Source organism: Hyperolius riggenbachi, chromosome 12, assembly GCF_040937935.1.
Source record: "Hyperolius riggenbachi isolate aHypRig1 chromosome 12, aHypRig1.pri, whole genome shotgun sequence".
NCBI lineage: Eukaryota > Metazoa > Chordata > Amphibia > Anura > Hyperoliidae > Hyperolius > Hyperolius riggenbachi.
This window is the reverse complement of record NC_090657.1, coordinates 33,031,862-33,050,816: the sequence shown is the minus strand read 5'-3', so window position 1 is coordinate 33,050,816 and position 18,955 is coordinate 33,031,862. Positions and strand designations below refer to the sequence as shown.

General features: G+C 43.6%; 1 protein-coding gene across 1 annotated transcript in view; it reads left to right on the top strand.

The window, feature by feature from the left end:
- The window catches only part of LOC137540777 (keratin, type I cytoskeletal 12-like), a 174,687-nt gene that overhangs the window by 144,759 nt on the left and 10,973 nt on the right, over positions 1-18,955 (top strand). The gene's annotated exons all lie outside the window — the stretch shown is intronic.

Here is an 18,955-nt window from a genome sequence, read left to right as displayed (position 1 = left end):
AAGAAGTATAAAACAAAGGGGAGTATAGATATGTATGCATATATACTGTACATGTGCATGGCCGGATTTCAGGCAAGCCATCAAAGGCCATGATGAGTCATTCATGACGAAACTAGTTGGGCGGAGCCTAACCACAGAGGGAGACGCTGAACCACGTGGATTTTATTGATATGCACATTTTTATCGGAGCATTGTAAGTGCAATTTTAAATATATTTTTCTTGGAATAAATGATATTACGCTATGGAAGTATGTGTCTGAGTTTAAGGTGCTGTGGGACTGCGTGTACTCTAGGAAAAGGTCTGAGCTGCTGAACAAACGCTTATGCTGGTCTTGCTGAGTCAGCCACATCATCTGGCAAGAGGCTAGTGGTTGGTTATCGGAGCGTCCGCATGTGGAGAGTTTAATGTGCTGGGTCACGTTCTGTGAGGTCGTGTGTGTTGAGCACTCGGTGGTGAGCACTTAAAACAAACGTACTGCGCTATAGAGCCTCTTTTCCTTTACATGCACGGCTGGAACACGGTTGAAGACACAGGAAGGTCGGAGAATAATTACTGGCTGGGCCTTATGCACAGACTGCCAACTGTTAGAATTGGCATTGGAGTTTGGTGAGCATAATCGTTTTCTCAATAAGGACTTCATTCGGTGGTTTAATAAGAATACAAGTATTCGCAATTTCAGGACTTTTTTGAATTTAGGACTGGGAAACTAGGACTTTTGCTTGTATATAGAAAAGCTGCGTGTATGAGGATGCAGGTTGTGTCATATATTTCCAGGCACTAGTTGATGGGACTCTTGATACAGCCCCATGTGTTCCTGCTCTGTACTCCTGGGACTTGAATACCGGGTCTTTTTGCAGTTATCAACTGTGGGATTTCTGTAAATTGTATTTTATTGGGCTTATAGTATTGGAGTTGGATATTAGGACCTGTGTACTAGGACCTTTGCAAATGTTCTGTTTTTAGGACCTGTGTTTAGAACTTTTGTGGAATATTGCTTATTTATTGTTGCACATTGCTGAGGACCTGTGTATAGGAATCCATGATATGCAGGCTGATGCACCAGGCCCTTCTATGGAGGATAGGGGTGTGCAATCATTATTTTAATAGACAAAGTACCTGTTGAGCGCTGATATCATTGCAATATAACACCGAGGCAGAGGCGAGAGAGGCTCCAGCCTCAGGGCGCAGTGTAGGAGGGGGCGCCCAACTCCCTTAGCTATAATTCCCTTATTGTGTTTGAAGCAGAGAGAAATAAGAAAAATGGATACATGGCAGAGACTGCAAGCCAGATAACTAGAGATTAAGGTGTAGGGGGCCCTGGGGCGCCTCTGAGTCTAATAGCAATCAGTGGGTGACGGCTGGGGTGGGAGGGATGGAGGGGCGCACTTTGCTGTCTCAGCCTTGGGTGGCGGAGGACCTCGTCCCGGCTCTGTATAACACAAAGGCCATGGCCTAGGGCGCCTGGAAGCAAGGGGCAGGATGAAGGCTGGCAAACTCATGCAGTCAAGCTGCCAAACATGTGAACTGCAGCAGCTGGGTAAGTGTCTGGGACTCGGGATGAAGGGGCAGCAAATCTGGGCAACTTATTGTCTATGACCTAAACTGTCACTTATCACCACCGGCTGCTCTTCAAGTCCAACTCCGCCCTCCACCCAGCTCCAACATATCAGAGCGGAAAGCATCAATTTGTCCCATAAATGGAATACAAATTATAACCATGACGTTTATTTCAGATGTAATCGATTCACAAAACAGATTGATAAAAGGATTGACAAATTTGTCATTTGTAGTTGCTTGGCACCATCAACACTGTCCAATCCAATCAATCGAAAGGTTGATCGCTCAGTAAATTTGCATCGTTAATGCACATCTTTAAAGGGGAGCTGAAGAGAGAGGTATATGGAGGCTGCCATGTTTATTTCCTTTTAAGCAATAGCAGTTGCCTGGCAGCCCTGCTGATCCTCTGCCTCTAATACTATTAGCCATAGCCCCTGAACAAGCATGCAGCAGATCAGTTTCAGACTTTAAAGGATACCACAACCGAACGGTTGTGGTAAAATTGACTGCAGCGCTGTGTAGGGTAAAAGGATGCTAATCATGTGACGCTCTGTGTAATGGAGCGCACACGCAGTAGAAAGGGGACAGCGTGCTTCTGAGCCTCGCACTATGCGCCGGCCAGAAGCAAGGGGGAAGGACATACTGCGCACACAGGGCGCAGTATGTCCGGGGTAAGGGTCAGGAAAGTCGCCGGACACCGGCATCTATAAACTAAGAACGGCGGCAGACGGAGGGGGGCTGGAGGCACGGAAGGTATGTACTCCTTTTACCCTACACAGCGCTGCAGTCAATTTTACCACAACCGTTCGGTTGTGGTATCCTTTAAAGTCAGATCTGACAAGACTAGCTGCATGCTTGTTTCTGGTGTAATTCAGATACTACTGCAGAGAAATAGACCAGCAGGGTTTCCAGGCAACTGGTACTGATTAAAAGTAAATAAATATGGCAGCCTCCGTATACCTCTTACTTCAGTTCCCCTTTAAATACATGGATTACTGGGACTAATAAAAGTGTGTTTGTGGTAGGGGGTTTGTTGTTTTTCGGGGGGCATGGGGCGGGGGGCTAGTAATAGTGGTCTTGTGCGGTAAAAAGTACAAATCTGGCACTGTACATGAGTTGCTCAACTCACTGTACAATCAAATATCCAGCAACACAAGTACAAACACATACACAGTGTGATATAAAAACATCCAGCAATACAGGAGCATGTTCACGTAATAAAATAAAAACTGCATGGACAAGAAGCCCAAGGGAAAAGGAAGGGTGGTTAAATACTGCAGTGGAGCTATGATATGAGGTTAGTATATTTGTATATATTTATGTCGGCCACCAGATGTCACTGTCTTTCATATAACTAGCATCTCAAAGAAAAACAGTTGTCGGCTATAGGTACGTGTCTTTAATTTATGGTTTCCAGAAGTTAGACATGCACTGACTACTACTTTCCCCTGTGGACATGCGGGCAGTGTAGTCTTGTAACAATGTAAAAAATAAAGGCTTATTTACACAGGAGGCTGAAGGGGCGTCGCAACTTGGAGGGAGATGTAATTCAGGTTCTCGTGATTGCTGGAACCCCGAAATTACCTTTACGCGCCCCGCACGAGTATAACGGTACTGCTACAGCAGCGCCTAGTTTTGGCGACACTGAGCGGTGTGCACTGAAACCACCTGCTTCACTGACGGGAGTGAATAAACACTTGTCAGCTGCTCCCATTCACTGGCCGGGCACTTGCTAGCGCCCTGCATGGGCAGAGGAGAGACATCTGCTGCATGGAGTCACATCTGAGTGCGGCTGCGGCAGATTGCAACATGAGGATCTTTTTGCTGTTGGGTAACTGCACCATGTGTCCAATGCTGGCACGTGTGGTGTTACAAGGCACTCAGTGGCTGGCAGATGACAGATTGAACTGCTTGACAAGCGTGTACTTACAGAGGAACACCAGTAAAAACAATGTTAGATTAAAAAAAGTGCTTCATTTTTACAATAATTATGTATAAAAGATATAGTATTTAGTATAGTGTTTTCCCATTGTAAAATATTTCCTCTCCCTGATTTACATTCTGACATTTACCACGTGGTGACTTTTTTTCTGCTGGCAGGTGATGTTACTGGAAGGAGATGCTGCTTGCTTTTTTGGCAGTTGGACCCAGCTGTAAACAGCTGTTATGTCCCACAATGCAATGAGGTTCACAGACAGGAAAACGCCAGGACCATGGTCCTGACATCACACTGTGGGAGGGGTTTCACCGCAATATTAGCCATACAGACCCCCCTGATGATCCGTTTGTGAAAAGAAAAAAAGATTTCTCTTCGATTGTGATCAGCAGCAGAATGTTGAATTTAAAGGGAACACAAGGTGAGAGACATATGGAGGCTGACATATTTATTTCCTTTTAAACAATGCATATTGCATGGCTGTCCTGTTGATCCTCTGCCATAGACCCTAAACAAGCATGCAGATCAGGAGTCTAAAAATTTGACAACATTAGCAGCATGCTTGTTTCAGGTTTGCAATTTAGACCAGAAAGATCAGCAGGACTCCCAGGCAGCTGGTATTGTTTAAGGCCCTGAGCCCACTGACGCAGTTGTGTTCGCTTTTCAGTTACACATCAATGTTACAGATGCTGAAAAGGCGGACAAAAGCGGACACAACCAGTGGTGGGCGGAAATTTTGCATATGCGAAATTTCGCATCAAAATTACGCATCGTAATCGTAATGCAACATTTCAGAAAAAAATCTTAATTAATTTCGTATGTAATAGTAGCATTTTTAAAGTGTGCGTAATTTTCTGTGTAATTTATTTAGTGCCGAATTTAGAGGTTAATAGCAATGCCCCCATACAAGCTATTGCTATCAAAATCGCTACATATGTTAAGCAGAATAGTAAGTATAAGTAATTTTTAAAAAGACCTTGTAGTTTTTGAGAAACTCGATTTTAAAAATGCAAAGAAAAATGGTTTTTAAAGTGTCATTTGTCCAAGATGAAAAAACATTTTTTACTTGCATTTTTAAAATCGAGTGTCTCAAAAACGACAAGATCTTGTTGCAAAATCTTTTTGTGACTTATTCCCATTATTCTTCTTAACTTATGTAGCAATTTTGGTGTCAATAGCTTGTATGGCGGGTTTTGCTATTCACTGCTAAAGTGGGCAAGAAATTTTGCACAATGTATGCAAAAATATGAATGACTACACAAAATCACTTGAATTTGCAACTCGTAATTACTGTATAAGTGTAATTGCGAAAAATTACGCAAAATTTAGTGAAATCGTAATTTGTTGATTACGATCTTCACTAGACACAATGGCGTTAGTAGGCTCGGGCCCTAAAAGAAAATAAATATGGCAGCCCCCATATGTCTCTCAGCTCGAGTTCCATTCTGATGAAATACATTCAAGTCAATGGAGAAAGCAGAATTTTATTATTGCACTTTTGCCTTTCACTTCAATTAATTACACCGGGTAGACGTAAAGCCCCCAGCAAAGTATACCAACAGAAGTGTGTAATCAAGATTAAAACGTTCCAATATTACAGACAGTATGACACAAAAACTGAATCCAAGACAGTAAAGCCAGATTACATAGTCTTAGTTAACAAAATATATAAATTAATTTGCAAATATTCAGCAGTGATGCACTGGGAGACATCTTGGAGCTCACTCCAACCTGAATTATAGCAAATTCTTTCTGTTTTAAGAAAGAAAACTTGTTTTTCAAAATATATAAAATGCAAGCTTATTCAATATATGTATTGGGTCATAGGTGTCTCCAGTATTGGGTCATAGGGGTCTCCAGTATTGGGTCATAGGGGTCTCCAGTATTGGGTCATAGGGGTCTCCAGTATTGGGTCATAGGGGTCTCCAGTATCGGGTCATAGGGGTCTCCAGTATCGGGTCATAGGGGTCTCCAGTATCGGGTCATAGGTGTCTCCAGGATCGGGTCATAGGGGTCTCCAGTATCTGGTCATAGGTGTCTCCAGTATTGGGTCATAGTGGTCTCCAGTATCGGGTCATAGGGGTCTCCAGTATCGGGTCATAGGTGTCTCCAGTATTGGATCATAGGGGTCTCCAGTATTGGATCATAGGGGTCTCCAGTATCGGGTCATAGGGGTCTCCAGTATCGGGTCATAGGGGTCTCCAGTATCGGGTCATAGGGGTCTCCAGTATCGGGTCATAGGGGTCTCCAGTATCGGGTCATAGGGGTCTCCAGTATCGGGTCATAGGGGCCTCCAGTATCGGGTCATAGGTGTCTCCAGTATTGGGTCATAGGGGTTTCCAGTATTGGGTCATGGGTGTCTCCAGTATCGGGTCATAGGGGTCTCCAGTATCGGGTCATAGGTGTCTCCAGTATCGGGTCATAGGTGTCTCCAGTATCGGGTCATAGGTGTCTCCAGTATTGGGTCATAGGTGTCTCCAGTATCGGGTCATAGGGGTCTCCAGTATAGGGTCATAGGCAGAGCCGGGACAAGGTCCTCCAGCACCCAAGGCTGAGACACCAAAGTGCGCCCCTCCATCCCTGCCACCCCAGCCGTCACACACTGATTACTATTAGACTAAGAGGCACCAGAGGCCCCCAACACCTTAATCTTTAGTTATCTGGCTTGTAGTCACTTCCATGTACCTCCTTTTCTTATTTCTTCTGCTTCAAACACAATTAGGAATGACAGCTGAATGAATTGTGCGCCCCCTCCTACACTGCGCCCTGAGGCTGGAGCCTCTCCGGCCAATGCCTCGGCCCGGCCCTGGTCATAGGGGTCTCCAGTATCGGGTCATAGGGGTCTCCAGTATTGGGTCATAGGGGTCTCCAGTATCGGGTCATAGGGGTCTCCAGTATTGGGTCATAGGGGTCTCCAGTATTGGGTCATAGGGGTCTCCAGTATGGTGGCATAGGGGTCTCCAGTATCGGGTCATAGGGGTCTCCAGTATTGGGTCATAGGGGTCTCCAGTATGGTGTCATAGGGGTCTCCAGTATTGGGTCATAGGTGTCTCCAGTATCGGGTCATAGGGGACTCCTGCTATAGTTTTTCCAAATCCCCACAATAACTATGTCTTAAGCCATCCAAATGATAAAAGAACAGGCACATGATTGCTTGTTTGTGTAGACACCACTAGAGCATGAAACAGCTGTGTGATTCAACATGTTTTGTGAAAGAAGGTTTACTTTGTCAGGAATGCAGCTGCTCAAGAAGATTAGGATACAGAAGAGAAACACCTATCAGTATCCTTGTAGAGGAGTACGCTATTGCCCAAGAACAATAAAAGTCTAATATACTGAAAAAGTGAAATGCTGCTGCAAACAAACTTTAAAATAATGTGCAATAAAGTCAAGGGTCCTGACTGCTGCTGCTGTGAGTTTTTCTTTTTACCGTATGATAAAAGTGATATATAGGCAGCAGAAATCACCTAACCATTTTTAATCATTTTCCTCAGGTCTGCTGTATTCCTAAGGGGTAGAAAATATTTCAGCCCTGAAAAATTGAGTTTTCCTTGAGAAGCCCTGAAGGTAATAAAAACTAGCATATGATGATGATAGATTACAATGATGCCTTAAAGAGACTCTGTAACAAAATGTTCAGCCTTATTTCTTCTATCCTATAAGTTCCTATACCTGTTTTAATGTGGTCTGTCAAACTGCAGCCTTTCCTAGTTGCACAGTGGCTGTATTATCTCTGTTATATAATCTAATCTTCTTTCCTTTCTCAGCTTTGTCGGCTCAGGCACTCAGACAGGAATATGCTTTTCTGCTTGTGATAGAAAGAAGCTATACACACCCTCTCCGTGCCCCCTGCAGGCTCTGTATGAGTCACAGACTGAGCTTATCTCAGCCTATCACATGCTGGTTAGCAGCCATGTCTTTTGTTTGTTAACACTGCCTAAAACTGACAATTACAAGCCAGGATTGCATTAGGGAGTGGCAGAAACAGCAAAGAGGGGCCCAGGAGAACATAATGAATAGAATGGTATGCTTTTTATTGTAAGAATTTTAGAGTACAGATTCTCTTTAAAGGAGTTCTCTGGTATGTTTAAAAAAGCTAAAACAGACACTTACCTGGGGCTTCTATCGGCCCCCTGCAGTTGTAATGTCCTGCGCTGTCCTCCTCCGATGCTCTGTTCCCCGTCGCCGGTAACCTGCTAATTATTCCTCTAACTAGATGAATAGAACTGCGGCTGCACGGCCGTGGCCATGCGCTTGCTCGCTCCCGTGTGCGTCATCAGGAGCTTACTGCACAGACGCAGTATGAAGTTTTCTTGTTCTGCGCCTGCACAGTAAGCTCCTGATGACGCACGTGGGAGTGAGCACGCACATGGACACAGCCGCACAGCCACAGTTCTATTCGTCTAGTTAGATGAATAATTAGCAGGTTACCATGGGAGGGAACGGAGCAACAGAGGAGGACGGCGCGAGACATGACAGCTGCAGGGGGCCGATATAAGTCCCAGGTAAGTGTCTGTTTTAGTTTTTTTTAAGCATACCAGAGAACCCCTTTAATGAATAGCACTCTAATGTAAAGTAAGTCCCAAGTTCTGAGATCTAAACTCCTGAGCAATTCTATTGGCCAGTGAAGCCATCCATCACATGCAAGGGACCAATAGTAGAGTCGGAGTGGAGGCGCCTGGAGTAAACGTAGCTTATAAGGTTAAACAGTACTGTTTGATGATATGTATAAGTATATAAATAATAGAAGGTCCTACCTTAAAAAGTAGTCCATTCACTTGTTAAAACAGTAAATGTTTTTATTAGGCACTTTCTGAGAGACAACGCGTTTCGCGGAAAACCCGCTTCATCAGGTCGTATGGAGTGCCTTTAAGAAGCAGACAGGGCACATAGGATAAAACATTCACCTTCTACTACATATATGTTTCAATTTGCATGTACTCAAAATACATATGTTCTATTTCGTATAAAACAAGCAGCATATTGGTTGTAAATAATCTTAACATAGGTATCAATAAAAACAAGTATTGAGATAAAATACATTATTAGTTTTTTATATATATAAAAAATTAAGATGCACAATAATACACAATAAGATGTTTATATCAGGGGAAATAGGGGGACGGGACCAAGAGAGGATGAATGTATTATTTGTAGGGAAAGCTTAATTTGGGAATATATACCAGTAAATGTTTGGTAGGGGGGGGGACCTTATACGTTCTAAGGGTATGATAGCTGGGTATAAAAAACTGGGTATAGACTAGGTATAAGCTAGGGTGATGCATTCCCATAGGCTATATATGGGGCCTCATTAGATAGGGCATGCGGGATAATAGGCAGATCTAAAAAATATATAATTAAGTTAGGGTTAAACTTTAAGTGCTAGAAAAAGAGCTGGCTTACCGATAGACGGAATCCTATAGTCCTGGGCGCCTGTACAGCCGGCGTGCGCCTCAGTAAGACTTTAAATAATGCGTGGAGGAGGAGTGGAGTGGTGACGAGGACGTCACCGGGTTGTGCGCTGCAAGTGACGTCACCGCGCCGTGCGCGGCGTATGACGTCTACCTGGCTTTGCGCTCCACAGAGAGAGCCGAGGATGGAACGCATCATTGCGCTGCGTGCAGTGCTGGATGCACGCAGCACCTGATCGGAGTGGGGAAGGTTAAAGGACTAAGGGTAATGTTTAAAATAGGGGAGGAGGGGGAAAACTAATATAAAATAGTCCTCACGGGAATCCATATTGGTGAAAACCTGAACACGCAGCATGGCTCACATAGCCTTGCAAATTCTATGGGAGATACATTTTTTTAAAAAATGATCAATACCAGTATAAGGATATATATATATATATATATATATATATATATATATATATATATATATATATATATATATATATATATATATATATATATATATACACATCTAGGCACATTTCTCATTATAACAATCAGGTGAAAAATATTATAGATTATACAAGAGTGCAAATCTCCTTGATACACATATATAAACTTGCAAAAGTCAGGGTTCCAAAATTTATTACCAGACATCTATAGTATTTAATGGACCAGTGTGTAGCATATAGGGGGGAAAAAGGGGGCAGAGCCAGGGGGAACAATTTAGTTTTCGACCCCATAAAGATTGCAGTATGAAGTGTAAATGTTTACAGTGGCAGGATGTAAGACTAGGGAGGAGCAATTAAATAGAACCTTTGAGTGGTAGTACCGGATAGAGCAAGAGTAGGACTGTATTCTCGGGTAATTTGAGATACAGTGTTCAATAGTGTAACTGTTGGCTTTTCGCTGAAGCGTATTTTAATGGTTTTACTAAAAATGATATGTGTTAGGCTCTAGTATGAGATCACTAAAATGTATAGCTAAAGGGGTTCGGACCTGATGTATGGTAGATATAAAAAAGAGAAGCTAAAAATTATGTTCCAGACAGATATATAGCCCTTCTGGTTGTAGAGTTCCTATTTTGAAAATCCAGAACATCTCTCTGCTTTTCAATTTTCCTGTTCTGTCGTGAACAGAGTTGGAGATCTGTTCGATTGGACACACCGTAGTAAATTCAGGGTTGCAGTTGTGTGTCATTTTATAGTGTCTGGACAGACCATGTTTCAGGTATCCCTTCGTAATGTTTCTCCGGTGTTGTCCCCATCTTGTTCGGAGTTGCTGGGTAGTGCGGCCTATATACTGCAGCCCGCATGGGCATGTTATAAGGTAAATTATGAAATCACTTGAGCAGTCCATGTCCTGGTTAATTGGATAGATGTCACCTGTACTTCCAGAGCTAAAACTTGTCGCATGTATATCGATTCTTTTACAGCATAGACACCTTGGTTGCCGGCACTGTGTCACCTGGCTTTGTTTACGTTTCGGTGTTCATCCATTGTCTATTGGTAGTGAGTTCTTGTTAATGTTGTTGTTCTTGATGCGACTGGGGGCTAGTATATTTTTAAGCGTTTTTGCTCTGCGAAAGACTACTCTAGGTCTTTCTGTGAGATTTGTCTTAAGTAAGGGATCCATTTGTAAAAGAGGCCAAGCTTTGGCTAGCACTGATTTAATTCCATTATGTTGGCTTGAAAATCTCGTAATGAAACTTAGCTCCTCCTTCTGTTTCTGGTTCGTGTTATCGTTTGGCTTGTTGATCAGTGTGTTTCTTTCTGTCTGTCTTGCTCTCTTTCTTGCTTCCTTCACTAGTTGACTAGGGTAGTGTCTAGCTGCAAATTTATTTGTAAGAACTCTTGCTTGTCTGTCGAAGGTGTTTATGTCGCTACAGTTTTTCCTGATCCTGAGGAACTGTCCATAGGGAATATTTTTCTTCCAGGGTTTATGATGGCAGCTTTTATAGTCAATATAAGAATTTGCATCCACTGTCTTTAAAAAATTCTTGGATTTGATCGTGGTTCCTTCATGGTATAATAACAGATCCAGATATTCTATCTGATTGTAACTATGGTTTGATGTAAATGTGAGACCCCAGTCGTTATTATTAAGATACTTGCAAAAATCTGTTATTGAGTCGTCATCCCCGTTCCAAATCAGGATCAAGTCATCGATATACCTTTTATATGTGATGATATTAGTAGTGAAAGGGTTGTCTGGGCCTAGTGTGAGTTCTTCAAAGAGTCCCATGGTTAAATTAGCATAGCTCGGGGCATAGCTCACCCCCATAGCGGTTCCCCTTGTCTGTAAGTAGGTGGTATCTAGGAATCTGAAATAGTTATGAGTGAGTGCAAACGAAATGGCATTAATAAGGAAATATTTTTGTTTAGTCGGCATAATTGAATCCTGACAAAGGTAGTGCCAAACTGCTCCCAGTCCGACTTTGTGATGTATATTAGAGTATAAGGCAGATACGTCAAGTGTAAGCCATTGGTATCCTGCCTGCCACTGGATGTCTGTCAATTCCGAGATAAGATGAGTGGAATCTTTGAGGTATGATGGAAGTATTTTAACGTATGGTTGAAGGTGGATGTCAATTAGTTCAGACAAGTGAGATGTAATGGATCCAATTCCAGCTATAATGGGTCGTCCTGGAGGTTTGGTAATCGATTTATGGATCTTGGGGAGATGGTAAAAATGGGCTACGACTGGGTTGGGGATCAGGATAAACTCTTTCTCACGTCTGTTAATGATCCCTTCCTCGTACGCCCATTTGATCAGTGCTTGTAGTTGTTCCGTATACTCCTTGGTGGGATCAGTGGACAAGATTCTATAGTAGTCCTTATCGTCTAAGATTCTCTCTGCTTCATCGGTATAGTCGTTCCTGTTCATCAGAACGATACCACCACCTTTATCGGCTGATCTGATGATTATGTCTTTGTTTGCCTCCAATCTCTTTAGGGCCTGTTGCTCACCTTTCGTAAGGTTTGATTTGTTTTGTTCATTGCTTTCAGTAACTATCCTTTTTAGGTCCTCCATTACTTGTTTATAGAAGGCCTCTATGTATGGTCCTTTGTGTGTGGTTGGATAGAATTTCGACTTATTCTTTAGTTCTGTGTGAATGTATTTTTCCAAGGCTAATTCCTCTTGGTCGATGTAGACGTTGAGGGTAGGGTCATCTGAATTGAGTATTAGGGGTACTGTTCACTTTTCTTGTACATTTCTCTGTGTTTGTGCTTGTTTAGTCGCAAAAAATCTCTTTAGAGTTAGTTTTCTAGTGAATGTGTTCAAATCCACAAACAGTTCGTATATGTTAGATTTTTTGGTAGGACAGAAATAGAGTCCTTTAGCAAGGATTCCTTCTTCTATTGAGGACAATTTGTAGTTGGATAAATTAAATATAGATTTATACTGGGGTTTCTTTTGTAGCATGTCGTTTCCTATATTGATATTTTTCGGCTTCCTCTTTTTGCCCCCTCTTCTTCCTCTCTTTCGGAGCTTGGGGCCATTCTTTTCAACGGTCTCAGTGGTGATGAAATCGTCAGCGGGGCCAATCTGCTTAGTGGATCCCCGAGCCTGGGGTGTAGTGGGAGACTTGAAGGCACTTCCACACTTGCAGGGTAAACCTGCATTGTGTTGCCCTAATCTGCCACATGGTGTCGCTAAAGCAATGAAAGGCGATGAGAGCCTTTCATACTCAATATGGTATGATGCGGTGCACTGAAAGCTGCCGAGGCAACGCAAAGGCAGCAGCGTGTTAGGCTTTGTTCACATTATAAATCGCCAGTGCTATCGCAAGCACTGAGCCTTTCAAAGAGCTTTTCCCTGTTTTTTTTTTTTAATAATCAGACATATATTTGCATTTAAAATTAACTCCTTACCTCCAACACTCCCCAATAGTTACCTAAATAACATTTTTGTAAAAAAAAAAAAATATATACACAATTAAAAAAAATACATAGTTATCTTAGGGACTGAACTTTTTTAATATGTATGTCAAGAGGGTATATTACTGTTACTTTTTGAATCAGGCGCTTGTAATTAGTGATGGACACAAAACTAAAAAAAAAATGCATCTTTATTTCCAAATAAAATGTTGGCGCCATACATTGTACTTGGTAAATATTTTAAAAGTTGCAATAACCGGGACAAATGTGCAAATAAAATGTGTGGCTTTTATCCAGAGTAGAACGTTTTATTTTAAAACTATAGCCAAAAACTGAGAAATAATAAATTCTTTCCATTTTTTTTTCTTATTAATCTCATTAAAATGAATTTAGAATAAAATAATTCTTAGCAAAAAGTACCACCAAAGAAAGCTCGATTGGTGTGGAAAAAAAATGTATAGATCATTTGAGTGTGATAAGTACTGATAAAGTTATTGGCAGATGAATGGACGTAGCGCTGAAAGGTAAAAATTGCTCTGGTCTTTAAGGGGAGAAACCCTTGGAGGTGAAGTGGTTAAAGGAAACTTGAGATGGGGCCCCCCGCCATAAAATATACATAACTGGGGCTTCCTCCAGCCCTCTCTAGCCTGATCACTCCCATGGCGTCCGACGACTCTTCTCACTCTCTGTTCGTTCACAACTGGCCCCGTAAAATTCTACAGTTGGGGCCAGTCGCCGCAAGCCAACATGATGAATACAATTGCTTATTTTTTTTTTACAATATTCATTTATATATTATATAGTCAGAACATCTTGAGATTTATCACTGGTGGTGACATCTGTAGTCCTCCCAGGCAGTTTGTATAGAATGTTTGTTACTGAGAGTTCTATGCAAAGAAGGATATACTTGGCTTTGGAAAAATACGTTATTTCCCACAATGCAATGAGATTCCCAGACTGCAAACTGTCAGCACCTTGGTCATGACATCACACTGTGGGAGGGGTTTCACCACAATATCAGCCACACAGACTTGATGATCTATTTCAGGGAATGTAAATATTTCTCATGGGAAAGGGGGGATCAGCTACTGATAGGGATGAAGTTAAATCATGAGTAAAGTTACTCTTTAAGCTCTCATACTACTTAGAGGTGGTAAAATTGGTCAATCAAGATTGGATGTGTGTATGCACCTTAATTTGAATGTGTTTCTTCAGCACATGCCTGTGGAAGGTACAATTGTTTCACCCTGAGATTTTCCTTGAAGGTAATCTGTAATGTGCTGTGCTTTATCACCATTTGTGATCTACTCAGGTTTACTTCAAAACTACTCTAAACATGGGCCCTTTGAGGGGTGGAGGAGGATAGCATTGGGATTACTTGTGCCTGTGGAATGGAGTGAAGTAGTTTATATATGTAGCAGTAAACTATTTTAGCCCCATGACTATTTGGAGTCTCTACTAATAAAACCGGAGGCTGTCTGACAGCTTGGCAGCTGTTCCTCCACCGAACTCTGCTACAAACAGCTTAGATACTTATTTTTTTCTGTTTGTGGACATAACGACGCAACCACAATAGCCAATAAGTAGTAACAGGAAGAGCGCTATATTATTCTGCTGCAATAAAAGCTGATGTATTACAGTAAAACGTAGGACCCTCCAACGTGTTAAAATTGTGTTTAAAGGGATTCTGAAGTAGCAAAAAAAATTGATTTTAACTTACCTGGAGCTTCTTGCAGCCCCCTGGAGTCATCCTGTGCCCATGACGCCCTCCTGATTACCTCCGGCCAGCAGTTGCAATCCTGAAAATCGCTACTGCGCATGTGCAGAGCTCTCCTGGCAACAGGAGCACGGTCAGAGTGCTCGCGGCTTGGGGCCACGCATGCGCAGTAGCCGGCAACGGGCCAGCTTTGCAGAGATCGCCACTGCTGGATGGAGGGAATCAGAAATTTTAACTTTAGAACAGGGGCGTAACTAGGTTCCACCAGGCCCCCCTGCAGAAATTCTGAGCCCCCCCCCCCCCGGGGCCCGCTCGGGGCCGTTTTGGGGGGCTGGAGGGGGCACAGCATGAGGGGAAAGCTATGCTGCACTTCGGCAGGGAGGGGGACGATCCCCCCCTCACCTCGGGCTCTCCGCTCCCCTCCAGCATGGATGTTTCTCCCTCTAGTGTCTGACGCGACTTCCTGTTTATACAGGAAATCACATCAGAGGCTAGAGAGAGGAACGTCCACACTGGAGCTCACGGAAGGTATGTATCTGCCGCTGCCCACCGCTGCACACACAATCGTATTGATGCTGGAGGGGAGCGCAGAGGTGTACAAATAATAACCACACTCCTGAAACAAGCATGCAGCCAGAGCTGGGACAAGGTACTCCAGCACCTAAGGCTGAGAGACACCAAAGTGCGCCCCTCCATCCCTCCAACCCCAATCGTCACACACTGATTGCTGTTATACTAAGAGGTGTCCCAGGGCCCCCAACACCTTAATCTCTAGTTATCTGGCTTGCAGTCACTGCCATGTACCCCCTATTCTTATTTCTCTCTGCTTCAAACACAATAGGGGAATGATAGCTGAGTGGGTTGTGCGCTTCCCTCCTACACTGCGCCCCGAGGCTGGAGCCTCTCTTGCCTCTGCCTTGGCCCGGCCTTGCATGCAGCTAATCCAGTCTGACTTTAGTCAGAGCTCCTGATCTGCATGCTTGTTAAGTGGCTAATCAGCAGGAGAGTCAGGCAACTGGTATTATTTAAAAGGAAAAATCCATATACCTATCAGTTTAGGTTCACTTTACAGGTTATTATACCATTGATTATCTTTTAGAGCAGAGATGAAGTTTTAACTCCAGGTCCTCTTTAAGATACCAAAGCACTGTTCAGTATGTTTAAAGGACACCTGAACTGAGAGAGATATGGAGGCGGATATATTTATTTCCATTTAACTACTCTATGACCGCTCCATGCCAATGGGCGTCAGGTCCTGGAGCCGGCTAATGCAGAAGATTGCGCGCAGGCTGCACGCGCACCTCCTGTTTGGGGGGCGGAGCTCTGCCCCGCCTTCAGTCTCCGAGCGGCTATTGCCGCTCGGGAGACTGTCAGACGGCATAACCGCCGTCTATTTACATGTACAGCGCTGTGATCGGCAGCAGCGCTGTACTGGGGACAGCCGTGTGACACGGCTGTCCCCTCCATAGGCTGAAAAGTAATCGGCTGTCATAGGCTGAAGCCTATGAGAGCTGATTACCCTGATTGGCTGGCGGAGGGAGGGAGGGAGGGAGGGAGGGAGCAGGGGAATGCAAATAAAAAAAGGCATTTTTATTAAAATTAAAATATTTATAAAAAATAAATAAACAACTGTGGAGCGAACAGACCCCACCAACAAAGAGCTCTGTTGGTGGGGGGAAAAGGGGGTGGGGAATCACTTGTGTGCTTTGTTCTGCAGCCCTGCAGCTTGGCCTTAAAGCTGCAGTGGCCAGTTAAGTAAAAAATAGCCTGGTCTTTTGGATGGTTTAACACTGCAGTCCTCAAGTGGTTAAACAATACCAGTCGGCCAGCATTCCTGCATTAGAATGCCCTTCAGGGATTTAGTTAGATTTCAGCAGCAGGGATGTGGCGTTTTAGTTAGGGCTATCATGTTAAAGTCATTTTTAAAATAAAAAGATGATTTTTATGAGACTTCAGAGTCTCTTTAAAGAGAACCCGAGGTGGGATTTAATTATGCTAGTGGGGCACAGAGGCTGGTTGTGCACACTAACACCAGCCTCTGTTGCCCCATGGTGTGCCTCCAGGACTCCCCTGCACTCTGCTGTCCCCTCCGCAGTGCTGGCGACACACAGCGTGTCGCAAGCACAATGTTTACCTAAGTGCTGTCTGTTAGCGCCACTCCCCCGCCTCCTCCGTATCGCCGCTACCCGCCCGCATCCCTTCCCTCCCGCTGATTGGAGGGAAGTGACACGGGCGGGTAGCGCCGATACAGAGGAGGTGGGGGAGCGGCGCTAACAGACAGCGCTTAGGTAAACATTGTGCTGGCGACACGCTGCATGTCGCTAGCACTGCGGGGGGTATAGCGCCGCGCAGGGGGGTCTTGGAGGCACACCATGGGGCAACAGAGGCTGGTGTTAGTGTGCACAACCAGCCTCTGTGCCCCACTAGCATAATTAAATCCCACCTCGGGTTCTCTTTAAGCAGCACTATTGATGATTAGTGATAAGTGAAAACAAAATCAGATTAATTTTTGCGAAAATAATGTAAAATTCGATTTTCAAGTGAAAATGCCTTAACAAAATCATTTTGTTATACATTTGTGATTTTACATGTTTTGGTGATTTAAAGGTGTGATTTTTCTTTAACAGGTGTAATCTGCTCTTAAAGAGAAACTTTATCCCACTCAGTAGCTGATACCCCTTTTCCCATGAGAAATCTATTCCTTTTCACAAACAGACCATCAGGGGGCGCTGTATGACTGATATTGTGGTGAAATCCCTCCCACAAGTAACCCCTCCCACAAGAAAAGTTCGAACTTTTGTGGGAAATGGCTGTTTACAGCTGTTTCCAACTGCCAAAAACCATGCAGCAGCTACATCACCTGCCAACACTAAAATATTCACTGGAGTTCCTCTTTAACTCATGAATGACAATTTGCAGTTTTGGCAGTCACACATTGCATTACAATATAATTTCACATATATATTGTGAAAATTTGCAAGCAACATTATTGAAGATATGGTGTACGTAGGGATGAGCGTAATGACCTAATTACGAATTTCCGAAATTTCGCGAAATTACTACAATTACGATTTTAGCAGTAATCGAAATTTCGTAATTTTCGCAAATTACGCAAATTTTCGTAATTACGATTACGAAATTTAGTATTTTAAAATGCCTAAAATGAATAACCAACCACCTCCTCCCTCTCTCCCTCTCTCTCTCCAGAGATTTGTAGTATTTCAAAACCATACTCACATTCATGACATGTCCAGGGATCAAACCCAGGCCAACCACATGGAAGACAGCTATGCTCACCACCATACCACCAAACACACACTAAATAGACTGCTAACCTAAATCTTACTTGTAGACAGTCATATGAGACACATGCTGGGTGCAGGGCTTTGTGATTGGACCATGCGATAGAGTGAGGTGCAAAAATGAAATCATGCCTAGCAGAGGATGGTTTCACAGTGCTAAATGCTAGGCTGGCTGTGGTGCAATTGGTTAGTGTGTCTGGCTGGTAACAGCAAGGTTACAGGTTCAATTCCATCCAGGCATGTCTTTTCCTTTTGCGTTCAACAGTTGTCCAAACAGAGCCAACAGAGCCCCAGATAGCCATGTAGAGTTAGGTCACAGCTAGCCTGGCTGTGGTGCAATTGGTTAGTGTGTCTGGCTGGTAACAGCAAGGTTACAGGTTCGATTCCATCCAGGCATGTCTTTTCTTTTTGCGTTCAACAGTTGTCCAAACAGAGCCAACAGAGCCCCAGATAGCCATGTAGAGTTAGGTCACAGCTAGCCTGGCTGTGGTGCAATTGGTTAGTGTGTCTGGCTGGTAACAGCAAGGTTACAGGTTTGATTCCATCCAGGCATGTCTTTTCCTTTTGCGTGCGCGCGCTGCGCCATTGAACCCCATGGGGTATTTTGCGTGCGTAAAACTTTACGCATGCAAAACTTTGTGCTCGGTGTTTGGACAACTGTTGAACTCAAAAGGAAAAGACATGCCTGGATGGAATTGAACCTGTAACCTTGCTGTTACCAGCCAGACACACTAACCGATTGCACCACAGCCAGGCTAGCTGTGACCTAACTCTACATGGCTATCTGGGGCTCTGTTGGCTCTGTTTGGACAACTGTTGAACGCAAAAGGAAAAGACATGCCTGGATGGAATCGAACCTGTAACCTTGCTGTTACCAGCCAGACGCACTAACCAATTGCACCACAGCCAGCCTAGCATTTAGCATTGTGAAACCATCCTCTGCTAGGCATGATTTCATTTTTGCACCTCACTCTATCGCATGGTCCATGGTCCAATCACAAAGCCCTGCACCCAGCATGTGTCTCATATGACTGTCTACAAGTAAGATTTAGGTTAGCAGTCTATTTAGTGTGTGTTTGGTGGTATGGTGGTGAGCATAGCTGTCTTCCATGTGGTTGGCCTGGGTTGATCCTGGACATGTCATGAATGTGAGAGAGAGAGAGAGAGA